Genomic DNA, 17,359 nt, shown 5'->3' on the forward strand with positions numbered 1-17,359 from the left:
GTTTGAATAACCAATAAAGAGCCCAATGTTATTAAAATCAAACACCAAACAGTGTGTGTTAGATTCTTTAGTTTCTTTCGGCCTATACAAAAAATGTATGATTCGGAGATATTTGGATCCACCACTATTTTTAATCAATTGAATAGACACCAGTAAATTTCCAATGCAGTGAAATGCTTCAGAAATATAATAGTCAACTTGCTACGGTAGAACTGTGTAACTTGACTGGAAGAGGGTCAATTAATCACCCCCTCTGAAACACAGTCAAGTTATTTTTACAAATCCCAAAGAATGGAACTAGATATGGATCACTGTGTTGACCAAAGATGATATACTGCATGAGTTGCAGCTGAAGGAGGATGTAAAAGCCAAAATTAAGGAATTTACAAATTATGTTTTCTATTACTAGGGCAGCAGTGTGGAGTAGTGGTTAGGGCTCTGGACTCTTGACCGGAGGGTCGTGGGTTCAATTCCAGGTGGGGGACACTGCTGCTGTACCCTTGAGCAAGGTACTTTACCTAAAATTGCTCCAGTAAAAACCCACCTGTATAAATGGGTAATTGTATGTAAAAAATAATGTGATATCTTGTAACAATTATAAGTTGCCCTGGATAAGGGTGTCTGCTAAGAAATAATTAATAAGATTGAGGAGTTCAATAAAGGACTGCAAATTGCACTTTGAACATTCTGATCCACTGTGTAAATACAGGAAGTACAGGGTATTCATCACTTATTTTGTACAGTATCTGCTCCTCTTGTGCATCCCCCTTTTTCATTACAGTTGACAGAGTGGCTACCTTTAGCCATGGGTTTGCTTGTTTGCATACAAGTCAGTCACCTATAACATGTGCCAGTGTAAGAGTCCAAGCTAAGATTCGCCACTGTTTAGATCATTAAAATAGACAGCAGTTAATTAAAAGATGACTGTTTTGTTTTTCCACTTGATGTGGATAAATATCCCCAGAAACAGGGTTATAGGTTTGTTGTTGTTGTTTTTGTAAAAAGTGTCCAGTGATAGTGAAAGTAAGTAAAATATAAACCTTTACAATAACAAGAGCTATTGAGCAAAGTGGAGTAAATTGGTTTGGTTTACAGTGTATCAGAGGAATGCCTTAGAAAAAAGCAGGCACTTTCAATGACAGTTGTTGGTACTGATAGCAATCTGGGTGACCTGGAGGTAGTGAACTGACAGTGTGAAACTGTTTGTTAGAATTTTGTTATTCAGGCTTCATTCAGTTTATTCAGATCAAGTTCATGCTTGCAATTAATTACATGTATCAAACCGTTGCTGAATAACTTGCTGCAGCACTTCATATATTTATTTTGGTTCCACTTCAATGTCATATATTCATGTTTTCCCAGAAAAAACACTTGGGCTTATAAACTCGCTAATTAATGTTGTGAGCTTTTATTTTAGTTTTCTTACTTACTCAGTCTGTCTATCGTTACGCACAGCATACATCTGGTAGAAAACCATTTGTGTTAATAACTCGTTTTTCTACCTGCCTGGATGCAGTGACATGTGCCCGAGCTGAGTGGGGAGTTCTCGAGTCACTGTGTTTCTGAAGTGATGTCAAGCAGGAGCAGGAGGCGGAGACTGAGAGGCTGCGCTTTACCATTCCACCACACTGTAAACACCGTGCTCGTGTAGTAGTACCCAACACAGAGAAACAGTCGGAGAAGAGGCGCAGCAGAGGCTGAGGTTGGAAGCAGCATTTACAAGGAAATAAGGTGCGTGCGTGACGACCAAATCAAGATTTTTCTCTTTGTCTGTTAATGTCCCTCTCAGGTATCCAGGTGTTTAGTGTTCAATGATATTACTTTTTTTTTTTTTTTGTCGCCTTAGGTGGCAGCGTGTGTAATGTACATTACTTCGAATGTGGGAATTGCCAACATGATGATTGGTGAGAGTGTCCCTGAAAGTGCCAAAGCAAGCAAAGAAAGCGAATCATAGATTTGGAGTAACTTTCCGAACAGTCGTGTTGTCTTTTTTTATTTATTTCTTTTTAAACTAGTAAATGATAATTGTGTGTTGTTTTTATCATTTTAAAACTGTATATGGATACTGCTGTGGTTACAGTGTGTATAGACAGGTATTTTGTGTGAGGAAACATGGTCAGCAAGGATTTGCATTTATTACATTTGTCAACAGTTCCTCGTTAAGTTGTATTATACTGTTGGCATTAAAGCTAGCTGTATGTTGGCCTAAAATGACGTGTACAGAGTAGCCTTCAGTAATTCATTAATGTTTTATCACATTTTATTTAACCAAATAAGGTTATTTTTTTTGTATTTTAAAAGTTTACAAACACAAGGTCCATCATGCTAAACAGTGCAGAGTCCATTAGCATCCTAGTTTTCTGTTGTGATTAATTAAGATAATTCTTGCATCTTTGTGAAAGATCATTTTTGTTAGCTTTACCTGCATGGGTAGTATTGTGAAGTGTAATATATATTCAGCAAGGTGCTGACGTTTTGTAGTAACATTTATTTTTAGCGGTTCCATTCCTTTTTGATCTTTTATAATCAATCAGTGGTGGCTGTTGGCCAAAAAAAAAAAAAAAAAAAATGGTAGGCAGAAAAAGGGCATAGGGCTTGGTGTCCACTTGGTGTCCGCTTTCTGACTAACAACACGTTTCAAATTATTATTATTATTATTTATTTGGTAGAAGCCTTTATCCAAAATGACTTACAGGTGTTACAGGGAAGTAGTGTACAAGGTTACAATGCAATATTTAAATACAGTATAGTTTACAGTAAGTGCAAATATTACCATTAAAATACAATAAGAACTACGATGCAACAAGTTAGGATTACAACTAATTATATTTATGACATATTAGTAGTGCAATAGTGCATCAGCTGAGGATCCAGTAATGTGGTGCTTAGGTCACGTAAATCCAGTACATAGTTGCGGGAGGGGTAGATCAAGGGATCTACAAGTGCAGTCTGAACAGGTTTTACTCCAATTCGGCTGTTAAACACATTTTTTCCACTAGCCAACAGAGAAAAGAAAACAGTAGCGCATGATAGTTTATTATAACATACTTAACTGTTACACGCTGCCAGCATGTTTAAAAAGGCACTGTATACAGCATGAATATAGCATTTAGATTTCAAGACCACATCACTAATATACTTTGCATACAATATTTTCTAAATAAAGTTGTTAAGTCAGGAGAAAGGCAGACAAAAAAAAAAACAAGCACATCCTATCGACTTAATTTGCTCAACTTTAATGACCAACAAAATAATGATATACCGTACTACAGGCAAAAAGTGAGTGAACTAGTTTGCCTGCATTGGGGAAAATAAACAAATACTGCTGAGCAAGGGCTGAAATAATATAAATACGACTTCCAACAAACACTAATAGAGGAAAAAAAAACATCAACAACTAGATTTGTTCCCAGAGAAAGGAAGTGGTATCATAATATGAAACTTTGAAAATTATTATTATTTTATTATTTGTTCATTTAGCAGATGCCTTTATCCAAGGTGACTTACAGAGTCTAAGGTGTGTGAACTATGCATCAGCTGCAGAGTCACTTACAACTACGTCTCACCCGAAAGACGGAGCACAAGGAGGTTAAGTGACTTGCTCAGGGTCACAGAATGAGTCAGTGGCTGAGTCATTGTGTGACCCTGAGCAAGTCACTTAACCTCCTTGTGAAATATATCTGACTTTACTGAAGCTACAGGTGTCACAATGCAAAGGGCATACATGCATGCCGTGTCTTCTGGGAATAGTAGTTTATGTGGTACATGCTGAAAGGTATATCCAATCGGCAGAAAATCAGAGGAAAACTACAACCCCCGTAATCCACGCATGTCAACAATGCTGGCATCACATTTAACTTTGGTTTAATGGGACTAAACAGTCAAGGGATTTCCCACGCAGTGCTTCAGCAGGGGGCGGGAGGGTTTGAGTTGCTCCTCCAATTAAAACCAGAGATCAGACTATGTGATCTGCCACTGCTAGTACTGTACTGTGTATGGTGTAGCAGGGCGGTAGTAAGCCCTGCTTATTGATATGTGTTTGTTTGTTTTATTTTCAGAACGAGGGCTCCCCCTCCGCCCCTGTGTTATTTTGTGTTTGTTTATTTTGATGATTTATTGTATATATGACAGCGAGCACCGTGTGTTTTGTTATTGTTTGGGATTTTGACGGTGTAGCCGATTTATTTAGTAGCGTGGATGGGAAACCCCATCCACAGTAGTAATAATTAAACTCGTGCAGAAGGTGGCCATCTCCCGAATTAATTAGGTGATTTAATGTGTTGATAATCGGGAGATGGTCACCTCTTATAAAAAGCCTGCAGCTCTCTAGCTCGGTGTGGGTGTTAGTGAGGAGCGAGAGTGGAGAAAAACGAAACGTGATTTAAAAAGATTGCAGGAACAGTGACAGCAACTGCCCAGCCTGACCTGGGATCGTATTATTTATTATTTTGTGTTCGTGATTTGTTTTTGTTAAACCTTTTATTTTTGCTCTGCGAGCAAGTGTTTATTTTTGTTTAAATATTTAATTTATTTTTTAATTAAAACGGCGCAAGCCTTTTTGAACTGCAGTACCTGGTGTCAGTATTTTTTCCTGCTTCTGCCGTGACGTCACCGCTCGTCCACCCTGTCACAATGGTTATAGCAGTAAGCAGTTTGTAATGGAGGCTTGTCTCTGGACCCCTCCAATTAAAACCTGTGTTCAGATCACGTGATCTGCTACTGCTAGTACCGTGGTTAATAGCAGATAGGAGTTTATAACTGAGACTTGCCGACTCTGGGGAGCCAGAACTGCTGTTAAGATAGGAATGAATGTAGGGTTTTGGTTAAAATGTCATTTTTGCTTGCATTTTAGACAATATTAGTTTTTCTTTTATTGAACATTATTATATTATAATGCTACATTGTATATAACATTTTAAAAAAAAAATCACTTTGAAATTTTGAGGAGGCACTGCCTCCCTTGCCTCCTCCAAGGAAGCCTCCGCTGATTTTATTTATATATATATATATATATATATATATATATATATATATATTGTGAAAGAATCGCCCTCACCGCGGTTCGTTGCCCCTTTAAAAACACTGACCCAACACACAGAAATGGATTTTTTTAAAGTGCGGTTGCGCTATTTTTAATGAAACAAAAATAAACAAAACAAACACCTAGCTCTTCTTTGAGCAATAACTAAAACAAAACAGGACCCTAAACTAAGACAGGACAGCTAAGCTGTTTACCTGTACAAAAACACAACAAACAAAACAGCACACACAAAACAAATGCTTCACTCTACCTTTTTTTTCCCTTAATTTTACGGCTGTACCCTCACACCAGCACAGTCGGGCTTCTACCCTCTTCAGCAGCTGCCTAGAGCAGACTGACTGCTCTCCTTTTAAACCCTGCACCTGGCTCTAATTTTCAATAATAGCCAGGTGCAGGTAATGATTAAACAATAAATCAATTAAAAGACAATTAAACAATTAACAAACCAAAAATGTGCCTTCCACACATGTTTTCCTAGAGGGAGGAATTAACCCCCTCCCTGCTGTCTCACAGTATATTAGGGTTGTAAATTGAACCCTGACATTGACATCGATTATCATGCAAATTCTAATGACGATTATCGATCATTATCGAGTTAAAATGCTCACAGTAAAAGTTTAAAGGAACAATAAGTCTTCTTTTTATAGAGCATGGTATAAAAAAGTCATTCAAACAAATCCCAGTGTTTTAAGACACGTTTGAGAAATACATTGGCATTTAAATTAAGCACTCTCCAATTTTCTTATTCCTGCCATCACTAGCCTTTGCCTTGTTTTGTGTAAAATCTGACAGATTTCCAGTGTATACATAATGGTAAATTAAGAAAAAAAATAATAATAATAAAATATCAACCCCACTGTCCAAAGAAGAAAAAAAACAAGGTTTGAAAACTGCATTAACATTATGGCCTATTCACATGGAAATAATTTGATCTCTCATTTGTTTTAAATTTGCTGTTGGTTACAATTTATGAATTACGTGGCCCAGCTTCTGCTTGCGAAAGCAGCAGTCCCTTCGTGTGCCGTGGCTGCAGAGCTGCAGTTCACTTTTTGCTGTCATATTTTAATCAAAACTCTACATGACTTTGCATAGCCACTTAGATTTGCATTATTTTCAGTGAATACAACTATATAGTTGTGGCAAACACGACATATCGAAACTGTACGTTTAAAAGAGAACCAATTGCGTATAAAAGCTGGACAATTAGCTTGTTGAGGAGGCTCGCTGGAGGTCACTACGGGTGCTGTATGGAGGTTGGCGGTTCCTATTTGCTATGCAGTCTGGGATGGAAGGCATTGTGTGATGTCATCAGGAAGTTTGGAGCTGAGGGCTGTGACTGATGGTGTGTTCGAACGAAAACAATTTGAAAGGAAAAAAGTTTTCTATATTATCAGTGGCTGCATGAGGAAAACGTTAACTAAACTACTTGCCAAGTATTTGGAACAAACTACGTGCCGGAGGCCAGATGAACAAACAAGGTTAACTAACCTGTTTGTTCCAGCAGAACAGGTCATACAGCTTTGAAAATGGGTAGTTTGGTTTTAAGTCATTGAAAGGATTCCCGCATCGTTGTTTCGATTGCTAAAGGGAAATTTACATTTTTGTGACTGGTTAAATATCCAATACAGTCCCTGTAAGGAAGAGAAAATAACTCGAACATAACTGACTTGCATCATATTAAATGAACATTACTCTGTCTATCAGAACTGCTATAGTATTACCGCCAATCCTTGTGTATTACAGACTTGTGTGTTATTTTCCTTACTTTATTATTTTTCCCCTATTTATTTATTTTGTTTTGACCAGTAAATAATTTTGAATATTGCTTTATAGAATACTGGTGTTTTTTGTTTCTGTATTTTACTTTAGTAAATTGTTAATTAACTTCTGCTTTGTTGATTAATTGTTGGGTATGTATATTGCGTTGTGTGTGTTCGCTGAGACTATTGAAACCCGGCTTGCAGTTTAATAGTGTAAATTGGTTCGTGAGGGTATATTCCCGCAACCACTGGCGTTGATTACTAAAGAGGTGTCTTTGGTAACACAATGGTAAAGTTAGTTTGTCTCTTGGAAGGACCGTATTTAAAGCAGGTTTCCAATAGGGATGAAAAGCTTTTCATGGTCTTGTACTGTTTGTTACTACCATAGCAATTAACTGTTATTTTTTTTTATGTTTGGTTAATTAATATTTTGTTCTGTACATGTTTTGTTTCTTTATTCTGTAAAACGTGTTTTATTATTTTGTTTTTGTAATTTGGTTTCATTATTATGGGTAAATGGACTTAAAGCTGGAGCCATCTAAAAATATATATATATATATAACCTCATAAGCAACTTGTTTGGTTATTCAATTAATTAATAGTCCCCTTTTACTCTGGTTGACTATATAGGACTTGAATAGGATGATGGGTTTTCTGGTCCTGGTAATGTGGTTAAGTTAAATAATTTGATAGGACATTTATTACTATCTGGCACCCTAGAGCTTGACGCTGTTACATAAGTGGCACCCCAGATGGGACAGAGCTAATTAGTACTGGACTAATTGGGATATAATTAATTGGAGTTGATAAATGGGCGATTGTTTTAGAGGGGAAAAAATGGCTAATGTTTTTTAATTGAGTGATGATCAGTTAATGCCTACAGCTGATATGTCCTTGCTAGATTTTGAAACTGAGGGTGTTTGTTCGCCTCAAGAATATCCTCCTTTAAGGCTATTGCCTACACCGTTGGGTTTACGATCAGATCTAGATATACAGGTGTTGGTGCAATCAGTGGAAATAAGTAGACAGATGGTAAATGAATTGCAAACCATTGTGCAGGAAAACTCAAGAAAACAACTATCTATGGAAAAAGAATTGGTTGATCTTAAACAGGAGCAAGGGTTTATTATTGAAAGAATTGAAGGTTTAAAGCAATATATACCATGTGTTATTGAAACATCAGTGAATGAGTTGTCTGATGCTGTCACTAAAAGTCTCAATGGTGTAATTAAGCATTTAAGGGAAGAATGTAGGGCTAACATAGAAGGTGTGAAGGAACTGATTTCAAATTTGCAAATGCAGAATAAGCTTGAGAATTGTGTGGCAGATGAACGGGATTTGTTGGTTTGTCAGACAGTACAGGAAGTAAAGCAATTGGAAGAGTGTTCTGAAATCTTAACAAAACGTGTGAGGGTTTTGGAAGCAAACCATAAGAAAGGTGGTGTTGGTTTGTCATTGGAAAGTAGTGCACAAGTGAGAGGAGAAACTGGTGTAACAGCAGCTAAGTTGCCTGTTAAAATTGCATGAAAGTGATCCTGTGAAATATTTAGCCAAATGTAGTGATTTTCTTGCCCTGTGTACTATGTCTGATTATGAAATACTGGCCACAGTAAGCAATGTTTTACATGACTTAGCCCGTGATTGGTGGGAGATTGCTAGAGAGCAAGTTATTAGCTGGGCAGATTTCAAGGAGAAGTTTATGTCTGCATTTCTTTCAGATGATTATGAAGATGAATTGGAGGAGCGAGTGAAAACTCGAGTGCAGGGATCAACAGAATCGGTACAGAATTATGCATGTAGTTTTCGTGCTTTGTGTAGAAGGGGGAAATCTTCAATTCAAGAGACGGAGGTTGTAAAACTCATGTTAAAGAATATGAATCCTAAATATGTTAGTCATTTGGCTGGTCTTACTATTAATTTAAAGAAGTGTCAATTTTGCAAAACTGAGATTAAATTTCTGGGACATATTGTTTCTACAGCAGGTGTGTATGCGGATCCTGCAAAGACTGAAGCAATTCAGCAGTATCCAGTACCGACTAATTTAAGGGACTTGCAAAGGTTCTTAGGAATGGCAGGCTGGTATCATCGCTTTATTCCTGGATTCTCTGTTATTGCTGAGCCTTTGAACACTCTTAAGAAGAAAGGTGTGAAGTGGAGGTGGTCTCCTGAATGTCAGTCAGCATTTGAACAACTGAAAGGACATTTAATGTCACCACCAGTGCTTGGTCACCCGAACAATGAGTTGCCTTTAGTGGTCTATACTGACGCCAGTGGTTTTGGCTTGGGAGCTATATTGGTGCAGCGCTTATCTCCTACTCAAGAAGAGGTGTTAGCGTATGCCAGTCGAGCACTGACTCCTTCGGAGAAGAATTATACCACCACTGAGCAGGAATGCTTAGCAGTTGTGTGGTCTTTAGAGAAATGGAGACAATATTTAGAAGGCAAACCGTTTAAAGTGGTTACGGATCACTCAGCTATTTTGTGGGTTTTTAATACTACAAAGCCTAACTCTAGACTCATTCGATGGGCTCTACGCCTTCAAGAATTTGAGTTTACTGTGGAGTTTCAGAAGGGTAAGCTGAATGAAGCCCCAGATGCTTTGTCACGTGCTCCATTGGGGAGAACTGAGAAAGTTCTATTAGGAGTACAAGTGGAACAACTAGCAGCTGGGCAAAGTTATACTCAATTTCCTTATACAGATGACGATGTTTGGAGAGTGCAAAGAGAAGATCCGGAAGTACAGAGAATCTATCAAACTCTTCTGGAAAAGATTGAAGATGATACCACCGCTGAACAAAATGAAAAGGCCTATGTTGTTTTAGAGGACAAGATTTATAGAGTGAGTAAAATGTACAATACTACAAAGTACCAACTCTATATACCAAAGAGTTTACGATCTGATGTGTTGCATGCCTATCATAGTAATCCTATGAGTGGGCACATGGGTCGGTATAAAACTCTGCACCGTATCCTGCAGACAGCATACTGGCCAGGGATATGGAAAGATGTTGTTACTTATGTGCGCAACTGTCAAGTTTGTCAGTCTGTAAAACCTGAAAATACTCGCCCTGTATTATAATTTTGTTTTTGTAATTTGGTTTCATTATTATGGGTAAATGGACTTAAAGCTGGAGCCATCTATATATATATATATATATATATATATATATTTTTTTTTTACCTCATAAGCAACTTGTTTGGTTATTCAATTAATTAATAGTCCCCTTTTACTCTGGTTGACTATATAGGACTTGAATAGGATAATGGGTTTTCTGGTCCTGGTAATGTGGTTAAGTTAAATAATTTGATAGGACATTTATTACTATCTGGCATCATAGAGCTTGATGCCGTTACATAGTCATTTTTCCAAACAGTACATTAGAGGTAGCCTACCCTTTCCTGCCCTTTCGACAGCGACAACACCGGTTGATCATTTTATTTGGCGTCTCCATACTTGAATATGTATAATATCTCTTCCATACATGTATGTGGATTTATTATTAATTGACTTACTGCCCACATCGCAACCAAGATATGTAGAATATCTCTTTCATACATGATGTATAGGCCTAATCAATCTACATACCACGTCGCAACCAAAAATGCGTCACATACTGGAGTGCTCGGAGCAGCGTTTCACCCTCGTGGATTCGCTTACATGTATACAATACATTACTAAGGCACTACCTATTTCACGGCCGTGAAAAAACATGACACGGACTGTGAAATTCATTTTTCAATGTGAAAACTGTCTATTTTGTGTACTTTTACCCTGCACTTAAATCCAGTTAAGTTATGTGCATCGGTCCAGGTTCCTGATGTTTCAATTTCAAAAAGAAAACTGGATTGATTGACACTTAATAGCAGCCAATAACCACTCTGGGCTCTCCTCACTGATTAGTAGAGTAGATATGGGCATCCGGGGCGGGTTTAATATACAAGGAGATCAACTGATATTGTTAAGCGAGTGAACAATTTGCGAGTGTCCAAAATTAATTTAATTTACAATAATTACTGCAGCGGATCGTGTACAATAATTTTGCATTTTACTGGTGGCAAACTATTTTGTACAACCTGCAATGTTTCATTGGATCACATACGTCGAGCTGCGATCCAGCAGCATTTAGACTCGGACAGCAATAAAAAAACGAAAAAGGTTGCGGATAGTGCATTGCTTCAACTAAAAAAACTTTAAAAAAACTAAAAAATAAAATTATATATAATTTTATATATTCTGAAACAGCGGCACATCACAACGTAGTAATGATAAATATTATTAGTTTTGCTCAAGACAGGCGGCTACAGTTGGGACTGATTTAAAACAGAATATGTATAAAATACATTAACAAGCTAGCAGGTTAGTCTTGATCTCTGCATCCTGTATTTGTTCACAGGCGCACATTCTCAGTAACTTTTAGAAGCAACAACACAGATTGCATTCTTGACAGCAAATTAATATATACAAGACACGTTTTTAATTTCATGGAATATTCAATTTCATTAAAATATTATCGATTTGTTATTGTTGGGTCCCAATCGATAAATAATTTGATTATTATCGTTATCATTACAAGCCATATATATATTTAGCAGGTCTGACACAGTATGCATTTCCATGCTTCCCGCTTTACTTTCTGTTTCAGTGGCTCCTCTCTGCCTGACTGTATTAATCTGGGGAAGCTGTATTTGTTCCCTGTCTTGTCATGTGGAGGTAGCTGTTGGTGCTGTAGCCTGTGTGTTCTGCCTTTGGGTAGTGCTGACACCCGTGTCACTTGGGGGCTGCATAGTAGTCAGCTGCTTCAAAGTTTCCTCTATCTGATTAAGCGATTCCCTGAGTTGTTTAATCTCTGATTTTGCCTGAGGGTTCTCTTCCTGATACAAAGTGTTTTTAAACTTACCCCTGTTATTTCTATTCTTACGGCATCCTCTGTTATTACCCCAGCGCTGGCTAGCTTGGTCCATGCCGGCTGAATTGTTACTGTAATTATTCTCAGACTTTTGGGGTCTTGACTCCCTTACCTGGTACTGTTGTTTATTTGTTTTAGCCTCCCTTACCTGGTACTGTTGTTTATTTGTTCATACTCCTTGGGGACCAGAGAGCAGCGAATTTACCGGTACGTTCGTACTACTCAAAGGGTTAATTATTTGTGTGTGTGTTCATAAACCCGGCACTTACTGTGCTAAATCAATCTTATCACGTCGGGGTCACCAGTAATGTGAATGGGTTACAATTAATTAATTTAGTTCCATGAAAGGAAAATGCAACTGGAATTATACTCAGCAGTTCCTTGAGGCTTAGACTTTTGGTACTTTGTTTTGTAAACTCAATCTGTTAAAGTGTCTAGTACAAAAAGCTCTCCTCTCACAACAAAGTTTAAAATCCCACGTTGGATGAAACTTGGAAATAATGGTTTCAATTCTCGATAGAATCAACAAACAGCTGCAACAAAATTTTCAGTCCTCAGTATAGGATCCACAACAGGGCCCGTCTGCTCTGTCCTCTTCACTGAATCTTTAGCTATGCCGGTAGCAGGGCACAGTTTCTTTTGGATACTGTGGTTTTAGGTGTACAACAGACCCAGACTAGTTTGTCTGATAACAGTCTCTGTAAGTTTTACGGCAATCCTCCATGTGGGCCTCAGTCTCGTTGCTTGTGGTCGTTGACTCGTTTACAGCTTGCTTCCTCGTCTTGGGTCTGTTTCAGGCAGAGTCCCGTCTTGGTTTTGTTTATAGGCAGAGTTGCGGAGTTGCAGCTTTGCTTAGCAGACTGACAGCACCTTGTTTAGCATTCGATGTGGAGTGCAAAATGTTTACTTTGCTTGGATATTTACAGCCTTTTTCACTCTGCTAAATAGCCACTATCATGAGATCATTTGTGTATCTTGCCTTTTTTTTAAATCACAGCCCTTTGATGTTTTAATGTCCTTTTCCACTGGGACATCACTAGTTTATGTCTTCCTTTCATCAAAACGATTGTTGTTGCAGGTGTGAATTATCTGTACATAATTCAACTGTCTGCACAGCCTAATCCAGTTCAGGTACCGGTCCTCTAATCATTAGGTCACCATAGTTCTGGATGTCTGCAAGCCAGAGGCCCCCTTCTCAAGACACCGCAGTTTGCACTGTTTCTCAAGACAGTTTGTGGCAATGTGGTTTGTAGTGCTCCGGTGTACAGGTGATTGCAGGTGCTCCAACAAAGGACAAACACAAAGTTCACAGGTCAGGTTTCTTTAATGTTCCTTGACGAGGATTCAAATAATAAAGCTGGCTCTACCCAGCAATGGGTATTGCCAGCGAAAACTGGACTCAAATAATAAAGCTGGCTCTACCCAGCAATGGGTATTGCCAGCGACAAAACAAAAGGGGGGTTGCAGTCCCGAAATAATAATTCCAACACACAAAACAAGAAATACAGTCACAACCACACGTCTCCAGACTCTGTGCTCTGGTGCAGGTGCGGTGCTCTGAGTGCTAGTGCTGGTGCTCGTGTGCGTTCAGGTCCGGGCTGGCTTCTCCCTACAGCTCCGGCTTCGAATCAGCCGTCTGGCAAAACAAACACAACAGTTATCAATGGAACCACACTTCATTCAAAGTTCCGTCCTTGTCTCCTCCCATTAACCACAACAAAGGAAACGATTACGGCGTCACGTCCCCCTAAAGTACCCTAAGCCCCGCCCCCTCCGATAGCTAGTTCAATCACGTCTCCTCCAATTCATGACTGAAACTTCGCTCACCGTACTAGGGCGATGACTCCTGGTACCGTAACGCCGCCTTCTTCCTGAATGGCTGGCTTCCGACTGTCCCCGGAATGAACTGCCCAACCATTCAGTACGAAGCCCGCAGTTCCTGTTGTACAGTGCCCTCACCGGTCGAGAGGGAGATTGTTGCTTCGGATTCATTCGCTCTCTGTCACACAGTTTCATTAATGAATCCAGTTACATTTCTAACACACGTTCATGTATTATCATATTCAGGGAATATGTCCCACAAACCCATCTCTATGTGGTATATTGGTGGGTAGGCTTTCAACGTCAAATGAAACCAAATAAGCTCCAGTAAGTATAGAATGTTTGGAAAGTAACTCAGTCACATCACGAGTATCAGATAAGTAAGAAGGCAATAATTTTACTATGTCTTTAATAAAAATATCAACAAATTGACTAAGCCACCTCCACCCATAACTGTTTCACTGCCGGTGTGTTGCCTTTGCTGGAGGAGCCAGCATGGCCGTTGTCAGCATTTCCACTGCTAGCATTGCCACTGGCAGCATTCCCCCTGCCAGGATTGCCCCTGCCAGAGGAGCCAGCCTGTTCACTGTCAGCATGGCTTCTGCCAGTGTTGTCATTGGAGGAGGGCCTCACACTGTGGCCTCCACCCATGGACCCATTATTGCCTCTGTTCCTAGGCCTGGACTATGACCAAGACTTTTGGGACTTTAAGGGGGGAGGTGGCCATTGGGGCCATGTGTGCTGAGCACAAGGGGGAAGATATGTCGCAGGGCAGTGACCTACCTGTAAATAAAGTGTTGGTTTTGGTGGTGGTTGGCAGGGATGGGGTTTTGCAGGACCATCCATTTCCACTATACACAGCATGTAGTTAGGAAAAATGTCTTCTGGGGGAATTACTAATTTCTCTCACTGTGATCTTGATCCAGATGCTGTAAATGAATGGTCTTGCAAAGGGTGGAGATAATAAAAAGCTTTACGATTGTTTCACCAGGGACACAAATAACATATGGCTGTGTGGTCCAGTGGTTAAATAAACGGGCTTGTAACCAGGAGGTCCCCGGTTACAAATCACAGCTCAGCCACTGACTCACTGTGTGACCCTGAGCAAGTCACTTAACCTCCCTGTGCTCCGTCTTTCGGGTGAGACGTTTTTGTAAGTGACTCTCTCAGTTCACACACCCTAGTCTCATATCTTGTAAAGCTCTTTGTGATGGTGGTCCAATATGAAAGGCGCTATATAAAAATAAAGATTATTATTGTTATTATAACACCGAGTACGTGGTAGCAGCTGTGTGTCTTTCCTAACATAGAAACTAGTTTTATCACCTTGATTATATGTCAGGGTTTCATGACAGAAGCAAGGAGACCAAGGACTTTGACACTGTGGTCCAACCATTTTTTTCAAACTTGTGTTGTGGAAAGTGTTTAATTCTTGCTCAGTAACCAAGGGGGTACAGATACACACAATGAAATGCAATCTTAATTTGCAATCTGATTTGTAATCAATCACTATGAGGGCAAGACAAATATTACCAGCGGTGATAGGTGCTGCTGCTGATCGCACTGCAGGGAACACCCCCTATTACTCATAATGTCCATGCTAGTTTAATGCATACTGTGCAGTTGTGTTTGCTTATCTGTTATAAATCAGTTTGGCTAATTACACTCATGGTCCAAGGCGTTTCAGCAATTTATTATAACATTTAAAATAGTAACTCCATTTCCTTTCATATTTATAATAGAGAGTAGTAATAATAATGCAGAATGTGTATATCTACATGCGAAGTGGTTAAGAAGAGCAACCAGATTAATTACAGGGCTAAAACATACGAGGATCGGGAGTCATAGCTGGAAAGTGAGTGAAAGTTGTCCTTTATGGTTAGCCTTATATGTCTATAACTTCATCAGAAAACATTTTTAGATATAGTTTTAAACGCAGGATTGGATATAATGCTATGCTTTATAATTACATTGTGCTGTAAATTACTTAGCTCATGCAGTAACTCACAGAAGGTCTTTGTAAAGCCTAGTATTAGTAAGCTGTGAAGCATGTTATGTGGCGTGAACGTAATCAAGGCTTTTTATCTGAGAACAGTGCCGACCCATGATGCCTGCCTGCTCTGTAATAATGGTGATTTGCTGCTCCCTACTTGAAGGAATAGTAGTGCCAGAGTGGCTTTTTCCAGGGTGTAGCTGTGCAGTTTCATTGTGGTCTTCAATCCATGCCGGAGATAATTACACATTGGCTTGTGTTTTAAATTGGGAAATGCAATCCTTTTTTATTATTATTTTAGGGTCAAGTAGACAAATGTCAGCCTATGCCTTCATCAGTTAATAGCTTTGCTCCAGTAATTTTGGATGGTTAAAATACTTAATATAATTTAAATTGCTCAACTACCTGTCTCGCTGCTCAATTGTGATTTTGTTGAAAGATGCTGAGCTGTAGTCGAGCTGACAGGCTGTGATTGGCTGACTCAGCAGTTATGGGTACAGGACTGGTTGCTTTCATTGGTGCATAGTCTTGATTGACTGTTTTTTGTGGATAATAAAATTAATTTGGACCAGTTTTCTTTGTTTTGTATTTGCTGTCCAATAGATGTGAACTGAGTTTTCATTGCAGCATGTCAAAATGAAAAAGCTGGCACTTGCATGGATTGATTTTAAGTTTAATTCACAGTTGGTCATCTATCGCCTGATAGAAGCCCGCTAGAGCTGGAAGCTGATGGTACTGAAGCATGTTCTAATGTAGCATAATTAAACATGAATTGTGTGAAAATAGGACTTAAAACAAATGATACAGGAAGTGAAAATGTTTCAAAGACTAGCAAGTTTTGTTTGCTAATGGGAAACAAGGTATAGGCCTGTTGTAGGCTGGACTACAGTAGTTTTACAACCTATATTTTATTTTAAAGTGGCATTGCTATTTTGACCTACGGTTTAGTTTGGCAGATGAAACAGTGTGGATGTTTTTTTTTTTTTTGTTTAGACCTTTAAAACCTTTCAGTGGGTTTTCTTTAAATAACTTTTATTTAGAATAAGTTTATACCAGTCAGTATGTTCTTTTAGTGTGTTTGTGGCATTAAATCTGAACTGAACCTCATAAGTCAATGAAAGTAGAATAGAAAAGAAAATTACTTAAACAGAAAGGTTTGAAAAAAATAAGGGACCATGTGACAGAAATACAATGATTCTTGGTTGTAAATCTCCCTCCCGACCTGTGAGGGTTCCCTGGACGGGCTGGCCTGACAGTTCTTTCCTAGGGTTCAAGGGAAGTTGGCCAGCTAGAAAGGGGGCGGGACTCCGTTGCATTAAAGCATTGACCCTGAAGGGAAACGACGTGGCAGTCGCAGATTGGAGAGGCTGTTGCACTCGTTTACCAAGGGGTCATGTGTGAAGGCATAAAAGGGGATGGAGAATCGCAATCTATTCCTTCACTTTGGTTTGTGTTTTGTACCTGGAAGGACTGTGAAAGGCCCAGTGAGATAATAGTATCATGAGTGTTTTGTTTGTTTGTTTGTTTGTTTGTTTGTTTGTAATTTGTCTTGTTTGTAAATTACTAGACGGCTAACACGATTCCAGAGCTGTCGCCAAGGGCCAAAACAAAGCCAGAACAGCACTGCACTACTGTCACAAAATAAACTGTATCGCACACCACAAGCACTACTGCACGCACCCAGGACTAGTGACCATGTTAGTATTATTGTGGGGTGGATATTGTTATTTATTCTGTGCAATACACATTGTTAGAAACGACTGTCAGACCAGAGCACGACCAGCAACAGAAACCCAGTGAATTTGGAACAAATATTCCACAGTGGGCCTCATACAAC

General features: G+C 39.0%; 1 protein-coding gene across 2 annotated transcripts in view; it reads left to right on the forward strand.

Moving 5' to 3' along the window:
• The first annotated feature begins 1,610 nt into the window (after positions 1-1,610).
• Positions 1,611-17,359, forward strand: part of LOC117409125 (phosphatidylcholine:ceramide cholinephosphotransferase 2-like) — a 64,517-nt gene continuing 48,768 nt past the window's right edge. For both annotated transcript variants that reach the window (XM_034014764.3, XM_059000414.1), the window contains exon 1: positions 1,611-1,731. The gene's annotated coding sequence lies outside the window, so the exon portion shown is untranslated. The remainder of the gene's footprint in view (positions 1,732-17,359) is intronic.

This window comes from Acipenser ruthenus, chromosome 2, assembly GCF_902713425.1.
Source record: "Acipenser ruthenus chromosome 2, fAciRut3.2 maternal haplotype, whole genome shotgun sequence".
Lineage (NCBI taxonomy): Eukaryota > Metazoa > Chordata > Actinopteri > Acipenseriformes > Acipenseridae > Acipenser > Acipenser ruthenus.